Here is a 21,925-nt window from a genome sequence, read left to right as displayed (position 1 = left end):
GGACAAATCTGCTGTTAACTTAGAACAAAATTTCAAAGACAACAAGCAGTACCTTAAGGATTGGTTCTCATTAAGAGTGGGTTCTGACCCAGAGGCTTTGAGTTTGCAGTACTTTTTCATAAGTTGAGATCTGAACACACATTTTGTTAACTAGATCTTACAGGAAGCTTCTCTATATTCACCACAGCTGATCCTGAAATTAAATGAATGTGTCCTAGATGGGCTTGGATAATGCTATCCACCGTGTCTATCTGTAAGGCGAATATATTCAGGCATAGAGAAAGAGTTGGCAGCACAGCTACTTGGCTTTCCCAAGAGTGTATTTGTCAGTCTGCTTTTATTTCCCAAATGATGATGTTTTATTTGCATTTATAAAACTCTAGAAGAATAGAAGGTATGCAAATTGAGATTTGTTTCAAGGCATTTGACTGCAATACATAAATTGGTAAGATCTGATTAGATCTTTCTCTACCTTTTCCCATCCCAGAGTACATGATCAAGGATTCAGCCACAGATATAAAGCTGAGTGATTCTGTGTTTGAAAATAGCTTGTTTATGTGACCTTCACAATCTGGAATTAACTAAAACAAAGAGTCACAAAGGCAAATGTCAGGGAATTTCAGAAAGCATTAACAGCTTTCTTCTTCTTCTTCTTTTTTTTTTTTTTTCTTTTTCTTTTTTTCTTTTATCTTTCTTCTTCTTTTGCAGCTAATTTTTATTCTGGGACAACAGCAGATGTAAAATATTGCTTCTGACCAAGGGTCAAGGTGGAATTAACACCCACACGTTTGCTGTCTAGCTCACAATGTGAATGTTGGTGAATCAGGCAACTTGTTCTGCTTTTTACAGATGCGTGTACACATCAACATCAGTGAGTGGGAACTACCTGTTGTACCTAACCATGTGCTGCCTTCTGCAGTCTTAAAATCCAGGGCAGTTCTGCACACTGGTAAGAACATAGAAATGATTTTTATATTTTTTTTACCTTGTAGCTATTTTTCTGTCCTGTTTGCCTAATGTAAACCCATACATCAAAGTGGCATGACTGTGGTCCCCAAGTCTAATACTATATTTTAGAGCTTTGCACAATTTTCATTGAGGTTAGCGGGTACAGCACAAATGTGCCAGATTGCTGAGCATCTTGTAGGTGTTTTGTAGGAGGTAACAAAATGAGGGATGTTTGATATCGACCATTTAAGTTCCACTCCCAAAAGTTAAATGAGCTTGCTTGAATTTTATCTCTAGCTGTTAAAACCTTTTTTCTGTTCATCGCTCACAAATCCCCCATGTCCCCATCCCCAGCACTGTAATAACTCTCACTAAGGCAGGTGGTCAAATGGTAAGCTGTACAGGCTGGGAGGTACAAAAGGGGCACTGAACTGTCTGATTTCTTTGGAAGGGACTTAGTTCTGGATTAAAACCTGCCGAATACATCCCACTGTTTTGCGCTCTGACTGAAACAAGTTTCTGTGCACCTTTAGCTATCTTTGTTTAGGATCTATTGTTGAATGTGTTAAGCTGTTGAGCTTAGTAAATGGAGGGATGTTGCAAAAGAGTTGGTAACTCCATTTAGCCTTCACTGAGATAATGACTATGGGGCATCTCAAAGCACCTTGATTGTCCTTCAGATAGTGATAATGTTAGGAAAACAAAATTCTTATTAAATACAGAGGTGGATTTTTTTTTCTTTTCAAAAGGGAAGTCTTTTTCATGCTGTGTCACTGTTGTTATTAAAGGTTTGACTGTCCTGCACAGTGTATAGCTATAATCCCTCAGTAGCGAAAGGGTCGGCTTTTCTGCTCTGATATCACTCTGTTCATCCAAGATTTTTTTCTCTCTTCCTCCTGTTCTTTTGCCATTGCTGTTCATAAATATGCGTTACCAGCTGAACCTCTCCAAATTTGCCTGGAAGAAGGTATTTTTCTTTTCCAAAGGTCTCTATTTAGGATGAACTGCGCTCCAATCATTTCTAGCACCTGTTCACTAGTTACATGGTGCATCAACAGCAATTTCAGAATTCTTGAATAGCGTGACAGCTTGAAATTGTCATTTCTTTATGAACACTGGATGCACTAAAATCATGTTAGCGCAGTTGTCATTTCTCTTAGTAGTCAAACATTAGATACGTTTTTGTGAGCTGAGGTGGGTGGTGAACAGTTTTTCACTGAGCACTGCACTCGGTTTCCATGAAATGAGAAGGGGGCTTTTGTGCAGGGCATGTGTCAATGGGTATCCATAGAATGGAGAATGCTTTCTAAAGTGGTGGATATGGACACTTCAACTTAGCACACAGGTGATGCTGCTACATGAAGGACTTTTTGAAGCACTTAGCTTCATTATAAAAAGTGGAATAACATTATTTTTACTAGTGGGGATTGAAAGCAAATAATTATTTAATACATGTAGCACAAAGGAGAGATTTTTCACTCAAAACTAAAATGAAGACATAGATTATGTGATACTCAGCAGAGGTAGTACTTAAATAATGCTATTGTTTTAACAAGTCACATTAGAAGTATCTTAACGTAATCAGATGAACAAAGTGGGTAAGTTCCTGTGTGTGGTTCCAAGGATGATTATGTACCAGCATCTCTGTGGCTGGGTGGCTCAAAGCTTCAGCTAATAATGTTATATCTAAATGTTCACTGGCATGTTCCTAGAAGGGTTTTTGTTTTTGTATTAGCTGTTTAAAGAGTCTCTAAAAACAGTACATGACCTCATTTTGTAAAATGCTACAAGCACTGGAGCAAAACCTCTGCTGAGTGCCCTGGGGATTTACTACTCATTTATGAGAGGAGATAACGGGGAAATTCTTAAAAATGGGGCACACAAGAAAATGAATATAGTTGGGATGACAAGCATCAAGTTCAGCCACCCAATCCTCATAGCCTTGATGCATTTTCAGCATCGGTTTTAGAAAAGGTGTTTTAAGGACTAAGTAAATAGCAAAAATTTCAGTTCTTTCATTTGTTTGAGACATGCAGTGCTCACTGATTTCAGCAGAATCCACTGCAGGTACAGAGCTCTGCCTTGGAACAAAACTGGTGAGGACCAGGAGCTGGTACTAGAGTGTGGCTCATTCAGGTGTGGGAACTAAGCAAAAATGTTTGACAATGAAGAACCACAGCAACAGTGTTTGTCTTGTGTCTGATGTCAGCAGCAGAATAGAAGAGGAATGACCTTCTCCTTCCTATAGGATTGAAATGTTGGATATTCATATAATATTCTGGCAGGAGACCGTGTCAAATCCAGACTATTTCTGGGCACTACGATTTCACTTCTTATAACTGGAGAATGATCAATTATTTTAGCACTTCACAGATATTTTATGACAACATCTAAGTAGAATAATTGTAAGTATTTTTTTATAATGCTGCTATAAAAATAATTTCTTGTTTTGATTTTATATCAGGCACGATAAACCATAAGAGAATGAATTGCAGGCAAATAAGTACTTACAAAGACTGGTTTAGTAGTGGTAGATTAATTGGAATAGCTGTAGTGAGATTAAGATGCAGTATTATTCTGTTAATTTTGAGGAAAATGTTTTTAGAATTCAGTTCTGTATTTGTGTTTAGACTAATACTATAGCATCCTGTTCTATAACCAGAGTGCTTAAGTCCTATAGTTATACAAATGCTGTATAATATTAATTCAGACTGTTTACTATGGATGTTATTTCACTATCAGTAGCTTATGTAGGAATGAGTACATCTCTCTCTGTGTTAAGGGTATCTGTAGCATAGTCATGTAGAGTCTAAAAATAGTATAACAGTACTTCATTTGTTCAATCAGCAAACAGTTCAGATATTTATTGATAGGCCATTGTAGTCAACTTGCAGGGAAACCTGCTAGGGTGGTAATGATGGAAGAGTACTTTTGGATTAAAATATTCTGTCTTTGGCTCTGTCCTGACTTCTGTGACAAGCGTGACATAGCCAAGACTCATACTCAGATGAGTCCAAAACAATTATCTCTTTTCCTGACCTGTCAACCAGTATCTTGGACTTCGAATCATTTGTTTGGTTTTATGTCACTGTCTGAATGCTGGCATCTTTAGAGCTGTTCTTACCACTTGCTTCTGCTACCTTTATCTCTTCGGTGGTCAAACAGTCATTCCTGACTGACTCTCTTGTAAATATTATGTTAACTTTGACATTTATAATGGTTTGTTTTTCTTTCCTCCATTCTATTCATATCTTACCCATGAACCTATTGTCTAATTATACTCCTCCAGTCTGAGTTTCCTTTGCTACCCCTACGGATGTTCAGAAATTGCTTTGTTTCCATTTTGGTTGTTCTTTCCTCCTTTTGTTCTCTCTCCTTCCAGATTCCTCAGAGCCATTCATCAGTGAAAATTGTCTTCTCATTCTTTGTTGTGCTATTTCACTTTATCTATTCATCCCTCTTCCTACTATGACCTTTATTACTATTTTTTTTTATCTTGATCTGTCTCTGAGATAATTAGTTCATACCCAAAATGATCTTTCTCTATTTCCTACCGATTAACTTCTTTGGTTTTCATTAAATTATTCCAGAAATTCTGCCAAGAAAAAAATCATGTCCATCAAAATCAGTAAAGAGACTCAAGTGATTTCAGGATTTTACAGCATGTCTTAAGCTGTCTCTTACCTTTTCTTTATCAATAGCCCAGATTGTGTCACAAAAACAATTGCCCACTATCAAATTGCTTTTTTTGTTGCTTTTTTCTGTGTGCAGAAGATTATAAATTCTTTGAGGAAGAGCATCTTTTTCAATCACTGTGCAAAATAAATTGTATTTCATTGTGAAAATTGTTCTTAAGCAATAAAGGAAGAAGTTATTTAATTATGCTATTTTTACATATAAATGGACACAAACTGGAAATAATCAAAAACAGAAGGAAAATATACATGACTGAACATGAATATTTTACTGTTAAAAGAAATTAAATATGCTAAGGAAATAATGAAAACAAGTAACTTCTTCCAGATGATAGTTAAAGTTTGATGAAATAATAATAAAAATTTAATCTTGCAGTTGAATGAAAACACTCCATATGTTGTTAAATATGGTTAAATTTGAATTCAATTTTGTTGCTTTTCTGTCTTAGCCAACTGCTATTTATAGGGATCAACTGGCTGCACGTAAAGACCAGGGCATCCCTTTTTTGGGTGACCATCTTTAACTTTTTTTACCATATGATTTGCCTTTTGATTCTTGCTGCTGTCCAAGATCCGTGAGGGTAAGACAGAATTAAACAGCCAAATAGAGTACATTTGCGTGTGTGAAGCATTTGCTTGTTTACATGTAGTATTTAAATACTTAGAGATTAAATACTGATTCTTCTGGAGAACTAAACTGGTGCATTTAGGACCATTGTAACCATGGAGCAGAAACCTTATGGAACTTAGAGTATTGTTTTATATCTTATTTGTATTTTTCCATCTGCCGGTGCAGCTGTAGCAGTGGAGCTGAATGACATCCTTGCACTTTGTGTTCTGCATCTGTTCTATAACTCTGTTTATCGCTAAACCTTTTTGTTCTGCGCCATTCTTCACTCTGTCTGTTCTGCACAGTCTTGATCTTCCCTCTGTTTAATCATTCCTTGCACTCCAGTGTATATTATCATGTGCAGTGTCCTTCCAAGTTAATTCTTCACATATGTTGAAATTTTTACATCTGTCTTTTTGCAATCTTCTGCAAGAGATTCTTTTCATGACCCAAACCTTTTATTAAAGTGTATCTTTTATTTCTGTCTTCTTGAAGCCACTGTTGTTATTCCTAACAAGCTCATTTCTGTAACCAGTAGTAATATTTGACTCCGTCTTGCATCCAGGTCATTCTCTTTGCATCCACCACCTTTATCTCTTTGTGTCAGCAGTCATGGTAGATGCATGATAAATATTCCTTGTGAAAAATTTCTCATCTGCCTGTTCCTTTGTTTTGCATAAACTGGTGATTTCCCCTGCATATCATTTAATTTTATGTCCCATAACTGCAAAAGCTAAAGATTGCTGTAATGCTCCTGTATATCTCAGATATTCCTAGTTCATGTCATAGTTCCTGGTGCTCCAGCTTGATGTATTTGTTCCTGCATCATTTGTCTTCTTGTTTTCCCACTCTTTCTAGGAGTGGTAAGTGCAGCCTTTGTGTAGCTGGCACTCCTATCTCGAGATCTGTTCCTTTCTATGCAGTTCATAAGATCAGATACTCACCTAACAATGAGCTCCTTGTTTGTATGAGTATCCCACATATTTGATCTGAGCTACTCAACTGATTGTTCTGTAGGTGTTGGAATCAGAGTTTCAGGTTGGTGATACTTGAGATACAGGGTCATTCACACACTTGGATGAGGAAATTCATTTTTTGCTAAAACTTGTCACTGTCAGCTGCCGCTCTAGATTGATAAACTAGTTACGGCAGGATCAGCAGAGCTAGCCTTACATGGCAAAACTCAACAGTTATTTATGAAAAATCAGCCAGCAACAGGATCCAAAACTAGTACTCCCATATGCTTGCTCCTTGAGTTTTAACTTGTGCCCATTCTAAAGTTAAGGCTGTCATTGAGCCATTCCACCATTGCATTTCCTATGCTTCCAGGTCCCAGTGCTGTAGAAAACCTATAGTGGGTGCTGTGTAGCCAGCAGGTTGTAAGGGAAACTGTTGATCGCAGCCTGAGCCTCTCATTAACCATCTGAGGCAAGCGATGAGTCAGCTGTGGGAGCACAGGTGAAGGTAATTCAGGTGTGCTCCCAGAAGGGGTGGAGCTTGACTTCACCTCTCCTAGATCCCATTTAAGTGCTGGAGATTGGACCTTTGTGGAGTTTTTGTGGTGAGCCTCAACATTTGTGGGTATCCATCTCAACTGAGAGCCTCAGCACTGGTGAGTCCTTTCTTAAATATCCTCTGGCTATTTACTCTGTAATTGCAACTATACACTTGTGTTATTCCAACTATACACAGGTGTATCCACATCTGCCAGATCCTTGCTGGATTGGGATGTTAGAGGGTAACACTGAAGATTCAGTGGCATTTAAGAAGTTAGGTAGGGACTTGGGCTTTAAGGCTTTGAAAGAAAGAATAGTTCCTTAGCATTCATCCTGTGAAAACCGTTGAAGTACTTTATACTCATTTATGCGTGATATATTGCTGTACATCTTTGTAAAGGAATCTTCTAAGAAAATAATGCATGTGGCAAAAAGCCAGCCAGGGGAGCAGCCACTGGAGAAGCAACTGAAGCGCTTTGATTCCCAGGCATGAATATTCTAAGCAGACAGATACATGTTAACTTTACCTGCCACCTTTAGCACACACATTTTGTTTAAACTCAGTACTGTGCAGAAAACATTAGATGCTTTTGACACTCCTGCTGCCCACATTACTTCTAACAACTCAGCTGTGGAAGCTTTTTCAGAGCCTTGGGGTGTTGTACTTCAGTATGTTCATTCTTCTCAACTTTCTCTTTTTTAAAACAAGTTTAATGAAACACGTATTTAATTAGCGACATGCTAATGAATAAATACAAACAGATATGCCCCTGTACACAACCCTACTGAAGAAGAGTATCGGTGCGAATATTAAAGATTGAAGCCAACTTTACAAAGGCAAATATGTTGACTAAATAATGGCTGTTCCCATATACAAAGCACACTAAGCAAGAAAGGAACCTCTTTTGTTAAAGATGGAGAGACTGGGGGGAAATAATAGAAAATCTGGACGTATCTGTAGTGTAATTTTATTGATCATGGTTTTTCTCTCTCTTTCATTCTGTCCTTATGGGAAATGGTCCGGTGTTTTTTCTTACACTGGTGAATGTGCTGCAACCTGCACTACAGTGGGTCAGGGCTCAGGGGCTACATAGCAGAGGCTAAAAAGGCAGCACTGCTCCAAAGGCATGAACTGGAGCTTTCAGCCTTGTGCTTCAGCTCTGAGTGCAGTCATTTAAGATCCTTGATACTTTTTTGGCAAGGAAGTCAGCACAGACTCAAGCTTTTTCTTTTCTTATATCCATATCCTTGTTCTTTTTCTTGTTACCTGTTTTAACTGTCTTCAGTTCTTCTTCCTAAACTGTGCGTAGTGTCAGTGTGCGCTGATGGATGTCTGAATTTGTGTGGCTTTTAAGTAGGATTAAATTTCAATGGTGGGTCAATCTGTTTCTTCATTGGGCCAAATTCTAATGTATTTATCAAAGAAAAACCCTCCTGTAGGATCAGTACTTATAGGACAAGCTACATGGTGTGTGTATATATATGTGTATTAACTCCTTTTGGAAAAATCCAGAGGAAAATTTGCGGTAGAAATATTAACTCTTTGTTAGGATGTGTGGGATGCATTTGTTATCACATGCATTTCCTGCTAAGATGCTGAGGTCAAGAGTGATGATAAATGCATAAAGCATTGCCTTGCATAATGTACCCTTAAGGATTTAAATATATTCCTATGGGATTGTGACCAATAAATTCTAAGTTCTTAGTCAAATTGTGTATTTTGTGTCACATTGTTTATCTTGATTTTTAAAGTTCCTTCCCATCCAGTCTAATTATGATCTGTAGTCTGCCAGCTTGTGTCTAACCAAACTCTTTGCCTTGGGGATTTGAGGACATCGAATAAGTAGCGCTGTAGAGCAGCAACATATTTTCTCTCAAGATTCAATCATAAAGACCAAAAAACAAAACCAAACTAATGATCTGGATGTACTCTCACACAGCATTCTGTAATTATAAAGAGAAATATTTCTCTTTTTAAAACAGAATTATATTCAAAACTGAACCCAGCACTCATCTTTTAAAAGTGCTGGCTTTTGCATGTTGTTAACAGGTGAATGAAAAGCTGTGTTTATAATGGATACAGATCTTACACATTCAAGCATATACTCAGGATTTATTCCTTTCACCCTTTTCCATTAGTGTAAATGGGGTAAGCCTTTCGTGAGGAGGGAATGGGTCACCAAGAACTAATAAAGGTTGTCCATACAGCAGTACTAGAAGGCAAACAAAGGACAGAGCTTGCAGTGTGAGTGGAGCCATTTACTGCCACCACCTCACACATACATAAAGAACTGCAAATTGGAGCTTGCTTTATGCATAGCAAAGAAGGTTGTCTGTCTCTCCTCACCCCTCTGCATGTTCTCTTGCTGGGTAGTGCTCAGGAACATTCTGCTGCTGCAGGGTGTGGAACGCCCTCTATGTTTGGTTATCCCTCTTCTTGGGCCTTTAAGGGAATGAGAAGCAGTTGCTATCTAGTTTCCTGTCTCTGATAACTGCTGCTGTTTGTGGTTTTGGATGGAATGAGCTAATTCTGAAAGGAGACATTTATGTAGGAAATGACTGTGTAAAAATAGTAATTTAGGCTGGTATGCTTCCCTTACAACTAGTTTAGAGAGAAGGACATGGCCATGGATGTAAAATTCAGCTTAGACTGAACTCAGGAGTCCTGACTGGTTATGTCCTGAATCTAATCTGGAAACTAGTGATCAGGAATGGTGGCTATTGACCTTTTTTTTGGGGCTTGCTCTCTGTTCTTTTGTTTTGTTGGTTTTTTTATGTTGTTGCATTATTTTTAATAGGGAATTTTACTCAAAGGTAATTAAAAACCTTGTAACAAACTCTGGAAATGCTATGTTTTTTACTCTTTGCCTTTAGAAGTTGCTGAGCTGGGCCAGAGCTAAAGACTTGAAAATCCCACTGCACACTTCTTTAATGCAGTACAGCTATTAAATGGTGTTGCACAGTCACAGTGGGAGGGAAGTCATCCAAGAGACAGGTCTTTATTAAGCTCTGGTCCACACTGTTAAAAATTCTTGAGATTGCCTATCCTTTCAAAATGATACTAAAAAATGATTCAAAATGTGTCTGCCCAAAATATGGAAACTCTCATCCTGTATATTTACCAAGGTGGTCAAAATAGCACGCACAAAATGTAAGGAATTCTTCATTATTTCTAAGATGTGTTATAGTAAAGGAGTAATCACATAAAAATATAAAGGCTGAGAAGAAATATGACAGAACTATTCCTCTAAAAGCTCCTTGGAGAATATCAAACAGATCCACTGATTCAGATGCGAACAACATTTTCACATTGGTGGTCCATTAGTCCATCTTTTTCAATGAACCAGAAGATAAGACATTGCAATGCAGTCTGGACACACTTTCCCCTCACCTTTCTGTTACTAAGCAACTTCAGTGAAAATGGAAAGATGAACTCACTAGTATTGATGTGGTGGCTAGAAAAACATCTAGGCTGCAAACCAGCCTGTTGCCTGTAGAAGGGAGAAAAATGATCATTTGGAGTAACAGTAAAAGCCCCAGTCAGACCAAGCTGACTATGATGTACACCTCTTTGCAGTCTTGTCTAGTTTTTGTTTAAATTGTAAGACAAATCCAAGGAGAATTACAGGCTAACGCTCCTTCAATTTCCCTGCTACCTCAGACAGACAGTAGATGAAAAACTGCGACATAATGTGTGTGCTGAAAAATGCACAGTGTAGCAACCCGTCACCTCTCTGCTCTTGCTGCAGTTATGCTGCCAGAGCACAGAGATGTTCATTCCCAATTGTGCAAGTTATTCAGTTTGTGTGATCATCAGGAAAGGACTTTAGCAGCAGCACATCACAATTCTAAAAGACCCTGATGAGTGTAGAAAGTAAGCTATTGCCAGAGAAAAACAGGAAGGCAAGAGTGAAATGGCTCAGTGTTGTATTGGAAACTTCTAAGATGTACTAGTATACAGCTCACAAGTCATCATGAAAGCCTGGCTAAGAGAATTGGGAGGTAAATACAAGCATTCCCTGCAGTGCTTTATAGTTTCACTTTAGAAGGACTGGGGAGAAACAGAAAGATACTAAATGAATTGAGAACTTTAATCAAAAGGACTAAAAAAGAGATAAGCTGACTAGAGGAAAAAAAAATGCAGGTTAGCAAACAAAGAACAAAGAGAGTGTTTGAATACAATTACCAAGAAATAAGGAATAGAAATAGGGCAGTCATGCATACAGAGAACAGGGAGAGAAGGTTGAGCAACAAGACAAGATTTTTTGAAGATCCATATGGAGTTGTACAGAAGGTATTGGAGGGAAAAAGGATGCAGAAGTTCATCTGTCTCTGGGAACCTAATTGAAGTGATGGATGGAAATTGGGTCAGAAAAAAATAACAAACCCCTCCTTCTCTTCCTCCCAATTTTCCTTCTCTTTCTTTAATATTAATGTGTGTTATTAAAGAAACATTTCTGGAAGGCACTAAGAGCAGGAGCTGTACGTATCCCTGCAGAGACTACCTTGCAATATCAAAATGTTCAACATTTGAGACTGACTTCCTCCCAACACAGAAGCAGTGATTGTGAACTGCAAATGAAAATTGGAAGATACGTGAGAAACACCAAACTGGGATAAATGTCAGCGCAACCAGAATAATAACGGGGATGTATGAGGGGACAGTAAAATCTGTAGAAAAAGGAAGGAGAAAACAGAGATAGCACTGCAACATACAACAACCTGCCACTGACAGGAGCTGACATCACAGCAGATGAGTGTGGGAGTCTCTGAAGCTGCAGTGGACAGATACCTCTGGCTGACACTCCAGGGTGTCACTCTCTCTTGTTGATTGCGGTAGGAGCACAGTCATGCTAAAGCAAATAAACAAAACCCATTCTGAAACGATGAGTAAATAAGGTATTGACAGTCTGTTCTTAAAGAAAACATCTTAAGAATCTGCTAAATGGATTCGGTATGTATTACAGAGCTGTAATTTGGCAGACATTTCTTTTGGTGGCAGTACTGGCTTAAGCAGTTAGTATCCACTTCTATGCCACCCTGTCCGTTATGACACTGCCTGTGTGGGGGCTCGGGTGCTAAACCAGATCACTGAAATGGTACAGGGTAAAAACAAGCCAGAAAAGTGCTTATTTTTATTCTGAATCTACGACTTCATCCAGTTCAGAATATAGAGCCAAGAACAATTCTGTCCAAGTCTGTACTGGGAACAGGAGAAAACTAGGAATCAGAGGGTGTGGATCAGCTTAAGCTGGCAGTGGTACCACATGAAAATATTTATGTACATCGCTGGTCCTTTGATTGAAGAGGAGAGTGGAATTTGGCTCATTGGCTTTACAAAGGGGTGGAACGTAGAAATGGTTGTACCAGTATATCTAAAACGTGGAATAAAATTATGTACTAGTGTTACTGTCTTGACTAGGCACAACAATACATGTCTTGAAAGTCCAATTTGGAGCCTTTTTAACATTTCCATCAAGAGTAGCACCTCAGTCACTCTGAGGCATGCATTTTCATCACAGAATTTCTCCTAGATGTCTTGCTGTTGGATCTTGAAGAGTTTAAAACAATCATTTTACTGTAAAGCTCAGTGAAGCAGGTTTTTTATTAGCTACTATTTTTTCCTGTTAATTGTGACAGTTGTTACATATTAGTTAATTCCAGGATAGCTGCAAAAGTCAGACTTGTCATCCAAAATGCTGAACTATGTAGAAAGATCCGTCTTACAAAAAAAGTTTTCCTGGAGTCTTGTTGAAGACACAGGACTGGAATGATGGCTGGGAGAGAAGTGTGTCAGATCTCATGAGTAATGAATGAGTACAACTATTTACCTCAAATAAGCCTGAGAATAATTTCCTTTGACACAGGATGAATGGTAAGAAGACTTGGGTTTCTGAACCCAAGGACCCAAGAAATGTTTGATCATTTTTCATATTCTTTTTTTTTTTTTTTCTTTTTTTTTCTTTCAAACTCCATTTGGTTTTACAGAAAAAAGATTTCTGTCTGTATTCTTTCTATATAGTTGACTAGTACCAAATTTATACCTAGTTCATGTGAGCAACTCTGTCTCCCAATGGAAACAATTCAGTGAAGTCCCTAATACTGGTTACCTTCCAGGGTCAGTATTTTATGAAGTGTTTACTGACATACTTTATTTGAGAGGCACGAGAATGTTTGCTACACAAAGATAAGTGCATCCTTCACACAATGGGAAATTCTCAATTGTGCTGCTTTCTTTTTTTTCTTTCTCTCCAGTAACTCTTAATATATTGATACTTTGGTATTCCAAATCTGGGCTATAAAAAGTGCCAGGAGTATATCTTGATGAAATGCTTACAATGGGCTCAACGGTCCCATAGCTGGTCACTTTCTGTCAGATGCCGCTACTTGATTTAGTTTTGATCCCATGATGAAAACTTAGGTTGTTTTCCTCCTTTCAGAAACCCACCCTCATAGCAGCAGAAAGACACAATCATTCCATTTCTCACTCACCAGACAAGCTTTATTCATATGCAGGCTTTCTGCCAACAATTAGAGGTTGCAATTGGCCTGATACAGTTTAATTCCTTCTCTTTTGGTCACCCAAGAAAATTGGTGGTAATAACACCAAGAAAAACAAACAAATTTCTGCCAAAATGGAAAATCATGGTACTTCAAAAGCTAACGTACACAACGGTATATAAAACAACAATGTATAAAAGCTACAGCGATCCCCTGAGGGTGCCTCATTTCTAGCTTAGAAAAGAGAAACAGTTAATATCTAGTAAATGCTAGATTACTCAATCCATTCCATTTATCAAGAGGTAGCTGTTGTGAAATGTCATCATTTCAGCGAGCAGGCTTGTTGCTGTTTATTTGTTTTGTTTTCTTTTGTTTCTAATCAAACATACAAAGGGGGTGAAACAAATAGATTAAGAAGCAAGAAATGAACAGTGGAATTATTAACAGGCTAACAGCAGGCCTGCTACTTTGGATGAGCCCCACTCGTTCTCTGCAGGTGTCAGATGATCTGATTTTGACATCCAGTAGATGATTCTTCATTACTACTCTAACCTGCTGAATCAATTAGCTCTCTCATTAGTGGTTTTGCCATTATATTCATCTCTCAGAGAGGCTATATTGTCACTGCAGCTTTTTTTTCAAGGGTGTTTATTGCTCTTATACCTGAGCACTTCTTTTAGTGGTTCATATGCCAGCCAGGGCTGGGTGGCAGTCCCTCCCCATCCCTGGTGTGGACTCCCCAACCTCTGCCCTGTTGTTTGTGGAGCAGAAAGGTTTGCACAGATGTGTGTGGGTTCTGATCACTTCTGTAATGATGCTTTCTACTAAGATAATATGAAGATACCCTGACATTGAGTACTGTATTCACCTCTATAGGTATCTGAACAATGTATATTGAGAGTATTTTTATCTTTTAGCATTTCTTTTCTAAAGAGAGTTATTCGGTATCAGAGTACACACAAGGTTTACAAAGAGATGATCTTCCTGTAGTTTGCTGTAAAGTGTCTCATAAGATGTCACCTGCAGTTTTATGAAGAATCTCTCCACCCTCATACTGAACTCTGTTGCTTGGTCCCACCCTTTTGCCATTTATCTTGTCAAGGGAGCAGTCATTTCTTATACCATCCAGCCATAGGGGAGCAATAGCGAAGACACATCCACACTGCTGCATGAGGAAGCATTGCTCTTCCCCTGGGCTCTGTAACCCCAGCACTAACTCTGCTGCTCAGTTTCCAGACCAAAGTTTGTTAACCTATTCTGCCCTGCATTACTGCATGTTGCTGTCCCTATCTGGACAGAAAGACAGGACATTTGTTAGCTTTGTAAAAGCTCTGTAATCATTCCGTATTCACCAATAGCACCGTGTTTTGCCACACAGATGTATCTTTGGAGTACTTTCCCTTTAATCAGTGACATTATGATGACAGCAGAGGAAAATGAGGCCCAGCACCTCTAGTCAGTACGGACGTATGGCCCTATCTACTGAGACAGCACTTCTGAACTTGAGAGAGAGGGGGATTTCACTGGGAGCTGTGCCTGAGTGAGCAGGACAGAATTGGGCCACCACTTGTAAACAGGAGAAAAATTGAAGGAAACACCTGCTTTAGTTTTCAGAGAGAGATTAATGTTTGTGATGGACATGTTTTTGCAAGGTTAGTCTGGCAGGTCTCTACAGACAGCACCATCCTCCCCTCTGTCCTTTACATTTTCCTTAAGTATTTCAAATGAGTTTGAATGTCTCTGAGGAACCAAACACTCAGGAGCAAAAAACACTCTCCTGCAGATCAGTTATGACTAAAATAGCTTAGATCTTAGAATAAAGAGCAGCCTCTAGTTTGTAACCAGGACCAGCTGACTGCTGCTAGAGCTGAAGTCAGAGCAAGGATAACAAGTATATGTGGTCATTGGGGGGGAAGCAAGAAATCAGAGTGCACCAATATGTGTTTTCAAGCTCTATTTTAGGATTGTCAAGAGTTTTGCTCTTAGCAGCCTAGGCATGTCTATTGATTTGCATGCTGTGGTTTCTGCATGACAGAAAAGCTGTAGATTTTGGAATACTTGCAGCTTAAAAGAGAATCTCAGCAGCCAAGGAAAGCAATTCAAGAAAGAGTACTGATCTCATTTTAGTCTTCTTAGGCACAGTTACTATCAAAAGAAGAAGAAAGAGAAATAACAATATCAAATCAATAGAGAAAGAATGAGTCAAAAGAAGATTGTTGTGCATAAGGGTATAAGAGAAAGGAAAATAAACTGGGAAATGTGCTGCTGCATATTGGTCCAAATCCTGATGCTCTTTGAATCGGTACAAAGGCAGCAGACAGGATTTGGCCCCTGATTATAGCTCCCTCTTCCTAGCAATTTACTGAAGCTTTCAGTGAAATTATTTCTCAGAAATAAAGATGTGTGTGTCAGTGTAAACACTGTGATCAGTTAAATGCTAACTAGCACAAGTTTGTGAAGTCTTATTCGTTAATCTTTCAGACTGTATGAGAGAAGCTGCTTTTGAAGTGCAAAGTATTCTCATCATCATTATACGTTCATAAAACAGGTTTTGTGCCTCATTCAAATGTGAGAATGCTGAAAGTGGCACGCAACCTTCTGTGCCACAGCCTGCATTGCTGCTGGCTTCCCTGCGTTCCTCTCGCCTGGAAAAGTCTGAAGCTGTGACAAGTTTTCTGATATGGAACACCTTGAAATTCCCTCTTTAATTTCCTGATTCCTGTGCCTGAACTGCTATGGCACATGCTCCTTTTTTTCGTGCTCGCTTCTTTTAGATGATTTCCAGTTTTGGAGGGATGCTCAGTTCAAATACCTCTGACTACGTGATACTCTTTAGATGTGGTTTAAGAGACTCTTCTTCCTCTGAAGTTCTTGTATGCAAAGAAACAGACACTAATGAGTGAAAAATTAATAGATGGAGCAAAGATCACAGTGATGGGGACTTAAGTTACAGTGAATTTCATGTGGTGATGTGAAGGCATCCCTGAGCTTGCTCTTCTTGCACTTGCAGTGAGCCAGTCAACAGCTCTGCAACTTGGTCACCGATCCGCAGCTATTAACTCCTGCTGGGAGTTAAATAGTATTGACCCGGGCTCAGCAGTGTGTCTTGCAAACATACACTAGTTGGGTATGATCACTTTCTATTGTTCATTTTAAAGTGGTCTCTTGTTAAATACAATTAAATCAAAATGTGAGTGGAAATCGGTGTCAATAATTCATACAGGTCACTCATCATGGCTGATAGGAGTTGGCCTGCTTATACCTTGAGGAGTTTGAAGGCAGACTGAGGGGTAGCTTTGCAGTCTAGCCAGGGAAAGCGTTCTATGTGTGGGTGTGACATGAAAAAACTGACTTTTAATGACTTGGACATCTCTGAAGAAATGCAGGCATTTGTGCTGGGCCTCCACAGCACTTGTCAAGTCAGCTGTGAAATTCCAGTGTTTCATAGGAGTGAAGACCGACCTGTTGCTCTTTAAACCATCTCACTTCTCCCATCTGAAATCTCCGTGAGTTCTTTATTCTTAAAGCAGCAGTAGCCAGCTTTTGAAAGCACTACATCACAGTCCAATGTAGCTACCTGGAAGGGATCAGTACATCAGAGAACTTTACCGTTTTTTTTGCCCCTCGTTTTTCTTTTCTTCTTCAGATAAAATCAGGATATGTCAGGCTTCCTGGAATAAAGCTGTGTGCATCGGAGGGGGCAGAGGAAGGCGGATTGACTGAACTTCTGCACAGCTGTGTGACCCCCCACCGCTCATGAGGGAGGTTAAGGGAAACAGCTCCAATGCGTAATTGCAATTATCAATAATTAAGTGGAAATTGGTGTTTGAACCCAGAGTTCAGAATCTGAAAATACCAGTGAAGTAAATGAGGCTATAAAATCACTGACTTAAGCATCTGTCATACTAAAGAGTGGCAAAGGCACGAGGCCTGCTCATCTCGAGGGACAAGAATAGCTCTCAGCAGAACTGGGTAGAAATGAGAACTCTCCCGTGGGAATTTTCAGAGAAAATCTCACTGAAAAAGAAAATAAAAATTCTTAAGAAGTAGTTTTTGCTGTAAAAACTAAAAGGAAAAGGGGAAGGGTGAGCGAAGGAGAAAACTCTTCTTGTTTTTGTTACTTTTTTCCATCTGCTGGAAAACCACGTGTAATTACAAAACAGAAATTTCTTCTGCTTTCTGGTGCTTTTTTCTTTTACTTTTAAAGCTGTGAGAAATTCAGAAAGTGAAGAGAAATAGAGCCTTGGCATACTTACTGTTTTCTGTGTGCTAAAAGACATGAGCCATTCACAGGGAACACAGAAAGTTCTGTTTCCCCAGTAGCGTATTTTCACTTATACAATTAACCTGCTAAAGTTGTTACTTCTCTATGAAATAAAATATATCTATTTTTACAAAACTACATTTCTGATGAAAAACATTCAGACAGCTGTAGTGCTCAGTATCTTGCTTGTCCCCATTTTTAGTTTAACTTTACAATCTTATTTTTTCCCTTGCTTCACCTTGATGTCAAGGTTTGCATTGTTTTAGCATATTAATTGTATGGTTTGCTCTTCCGCTTCATATCATTCCATCTTTGTCGTTTATTTATTAGCTCACCTGCCATGCAGCCAAAAAATAAGTGAATAAGCAGAAAAGCTGAGAATTTTGAAGATATTTAGCCCTAGAAACAGTAAACCAGGCTGTTTCACTCTTGTGGCAAGTGAATCGCATACTGAATACAGGGGTGATAGATCTCTTGGATAAGATGTGCTTTGCATTCTTCAGTGTTGTACGCAACAGAAATGTAACTTAAAAATCTCACAGCATAAATATCTTTTAAAAATATTTTTCAAAAATCTGCATAGTCTGGAAAAAAAAAAAAATGCTGACGTTTCTACCATTAAATCTGACCTGTTCTTAATAACCATCAGCACTGATTCTTAATTTATGCATGCTATTCAACTTTAAAATATTTACTCTTGTGTGCTCAGCATGTGAATCCTGGCAGGTCAGCTCGTTCTCTCACAGCTTACAGGAGCTTTAAAAGAAGAGGTAGTTAATCATTTCATAGAATTATAGAATCATTAAGAATTGAAAAGATCTCTAAGATTTCCGAGTCCAATGCCAGCCCACACCCACTGTACCTATAGCTACATCCCTCAGTGCCACATCTCCACTGTGCTGGAACACCTCCATGGACACTGACCCCATCGTTCTCTGGGCAGCCTGTGCCACTGCATCACAACTCTTTCTGAGAAGAAATTGTTCCTAATATCCGACCTGATTTCTCAAATGATGTGGAACTCAAACTTCCTTTCCTGTGTCCTCAAAGTCTGTGGAAAAGATACTTTTGAAGTATAAAACACAAACCTACCTTGAGATGGGAAACAAAAAATGCCTTTTTTTTTTTTTTTTTTGGTTAATCCGATAATATGAAAATTTCTTTCATATTGTCTTTCATCTGCTAAGCTGAAGGTCATGCACAACCTGAGCTGATTCACACTTGCACCATGTAAGTGTTAGCCCATGTAAGTTGTGGTTTCAGTATTATCCTGTTCATTTTGTGTATTTGAGGGTGAGATGCCTATTCAGAGAGTATAAGCTATTGCTCCCAGACTTCAGCTCCTCGCCCTTTGGCTTTAGCTGTTATCACTCAATACACTTTAACAAAAAAAACATTCAACTGTCAGATAGCATAAGTGCTGCAGAGTTATGATGTTAGTGTAACATTTTGGCCAATGGCTTTCTTACGACTTTATAAAATGCAATTGGATGGACGCTGGTAAGTGCTTTTGTTTGTCTTGTAGGTAGATCTTGGCTGCTAGCATGTGGAATACCTGGTGGTTAGGTGGTTTACCTGGCAGTCAGAAAAGCCATTAACTGAAAGTTCAAAGCTAATTGTAAAAGAAGGAACAGTGAAGGGGGAAGTTTTTTAATGAGAGAATGGTGACATGCTGGAACAGGCTGCCCAGAAAGGTTGTGGATGCTCCATTCCTGGAGGCATTCAAGGTCAGGTTGGATGGGGTCCTGCCTGCAGAAGGAGGGCTGGAATTTGATGATCCTTGATATCCCTTCCAAACTGAGCCATTTTATGATTCTGTGATTACAGCTGATCCAACTGCTCTTTGTGGATCACTGACTGACTGGACTTGGTGGTGATTTCTTGCTTAATGCTTCAGTCCTGATTCTAGTTTTTCTTGTAAATAGGTCATGATAACAACTGAGGACAGTTTCACCACATTTTTAGGCAAAAGCCCCACATCCTGTCTGGAATTGTCTGAGTCAATCCCTATGTAGGCAGAATGAGCAAAAGGAGTTTTGGGATGGGGTAGGTCCCACCATGCCTCACAGGGAGCAGGGAGAAACACTGGGGAATCTGTCGTGGAGAGCATTGCATTGTTATTGCCACACAGTCCCCTTTCTTCACTGACCTCGTGCCCTATGTGTGTCTTCAGTTAGAGGTCTGAGGGGTCTGTCAGCAGGGTTCAAAGAGGAAGGTTTCGTTGTAAGGAAAGGGAGTGACTGAGTTCATTTAGACTGTTTGCAGTTGTCTGTGGAGATCAAGACTGTTATGGATGTGTTTGTTCAAACTTGCTCAATTAATAGTTTTTGTTTGATCTGGCAGATAAACTGTTTGCAGAGCGGTTCTTTGCGAGTGTTCCATTGATTATTTGATATTCTGTGTTTATCACTAGGTTTGCATTCCTTGTGTTATATATGAGATGCAAGATTATTTAAGAAATGCCCAATCTGTAATGCACAATAGGTCCTCCACCAGGATGAGCAGCAGCCTTTGGAGTTCAATACAAGAAAGAGTTAACGTATTAATGATCACAGAAAAAAGTGGTATGACTTTGTGATGTGTTATCGATGCAATGAAATGAGTTCTGCCTTCATAACTTTTGTCCATTTGTTGTTTTTTGTCTAGTTCAACTTTTGTCGAACCTCATAAACCTTCTTATGGTTGTGCACTGAGAAGGAAATGGAGGGGAAAAAACAAACAAACAAACAGCAGAACTGAAAAACTTAAATCAAATCCTGAATATATATGTGTGCACATCCATAAACACACACACACACATACACACACACACGTGCAATGTCATAATTGGTAGAAAACCTGCTATTCCTGCATAATCTGGAAATCTGGGGTGAGCCTTTGTGTCAGCAGGGAAGTGAAGCTAATGAGTAAATTTGCTGTAGGTACTGCTTACCCCGCATAACTGACTTCAGAATTAAAACAAACTGGTGAATTGCTGTTTGGAAAGGAGTCATATACAAATTGGTTTTAGTTCCATGTTTTCTATGTACTGGAAATATAAGAAAAAGTGTTAAAAGTGAGGAATGATTGCTGCTTGTTTTTCCTCCAGGCACAGAAGCACATATTTCCAGGAGGTTTCCAAGTCTTTTGTCAAACAAACCAAACAACTAATCATAGATGTATAATATATTTTTCTCTCTGCTTTGGTCACATGGACATAGTTATATGTTGAGTTTGGATTGAGGTTCAAGTCTGGGATGAAAGAAAGTGTATACAACCTAAGGTTTCTGTTAGATCAGGAAATAAAAAACGAGTGCAATCATTGGTATTGATCACTTGAAGCAACTGGGAAGGGGTTGTGGATAAACAGAGATAAATAAATTATTCAACCTATATATTGCTGCATTTTTGGAGGCTCAGAAATGTAGGATAACAGCAAATCTTGTTAATGATTGACTGATCTTCACTTGTTGGCTAGGTAATGGTCCCTCAGTTGCAGTGTAAGGGAAGTCTGGAAAATCAAACATTTCAAAGTCACACTCGTTTCTGTGTTCCCCAGAGTCAGGAAATGCAGAACAAGTTTGCACGTATCTGAAAAGTAGGATTCTTGAAGGGCTGGTGTCAGCTTCTCTCTCAGCCTTGGGCTCCTGGTGCAGGCTGACTCTAGGGTTAGGGTGAGGGATTGTGATTAGAGTTAAGATTTCAGGAAAAGAGAAATTTCTGAGTTAAGCTGATTGCTGTGTTCTGTGTGGAATGGAACCGTGGGATAAGTGAGGTTGTCAGCAGTGATGAATGACAACTATTTGTTTTTCTTCTGGATTCTGTTCTCCTGGGTATCATTAAAGCTAATGATAGAATTAGGGATGGAGAAGGAATGTATTTATGAATTGGGTTTAGTGCTGCAGTACTGCAGGATCTCCAAACCTGGGGTAAACGTGAGCATAGGTATGGAAGAATAGATAATGTTTGTTTTTCATCAGGGATTTATCATCTGGATTTGGATGAGGGAAACAGCTAGGTTAAGTTATATCTGGAAAAGAAGGATTAGGCTTATTGCAGCATGCTCCTTGACCTTGAAATCTGGAATAAGGTTTAAGGTCAGCTGGGATTAATTGCTTGTGTTTAGATTCCTTGTCATAGTTACATCTATGGTTAAGGTAAAGAAAAGCTTTTATGAGTTTGCTTTAGGTAAGTTATGGTAGTCTGAAAATGGATGTATGCTGTCCTCCCTTACTCTTTCATCACCTGAAAATGCTTAAAGATAAAAATGAACTTGATGCTGGAGCAGGGATTGGAAAATTCTCAGTATTTCGCTGGATCTTCTGAGCTTTGGACAGATAGAGGAGGGGCTAATATGGACTCAGGGGTGGTGGCCCATAGTTTTTATTGGTGAAAGTAATTTTTGTGCCCCAAAACATAGGACCAGGCATAG

This window comes from Coturnix japonica, chromosome 4, assembly GCF_054131305.1.
Source record: "Coturnix japonica strain WE chromosome 4, WE-NBRP24, whole genome shotgun sequence".
Classification (NCBI taxonomy): Eukaryota; Metazoa; Chordata; class Aves; order Galliformes; family Phasianidae; genus Coturnix; species Coturnix japonica.
Note: the sequence above shows the minus strand (reverse complement) of the source record.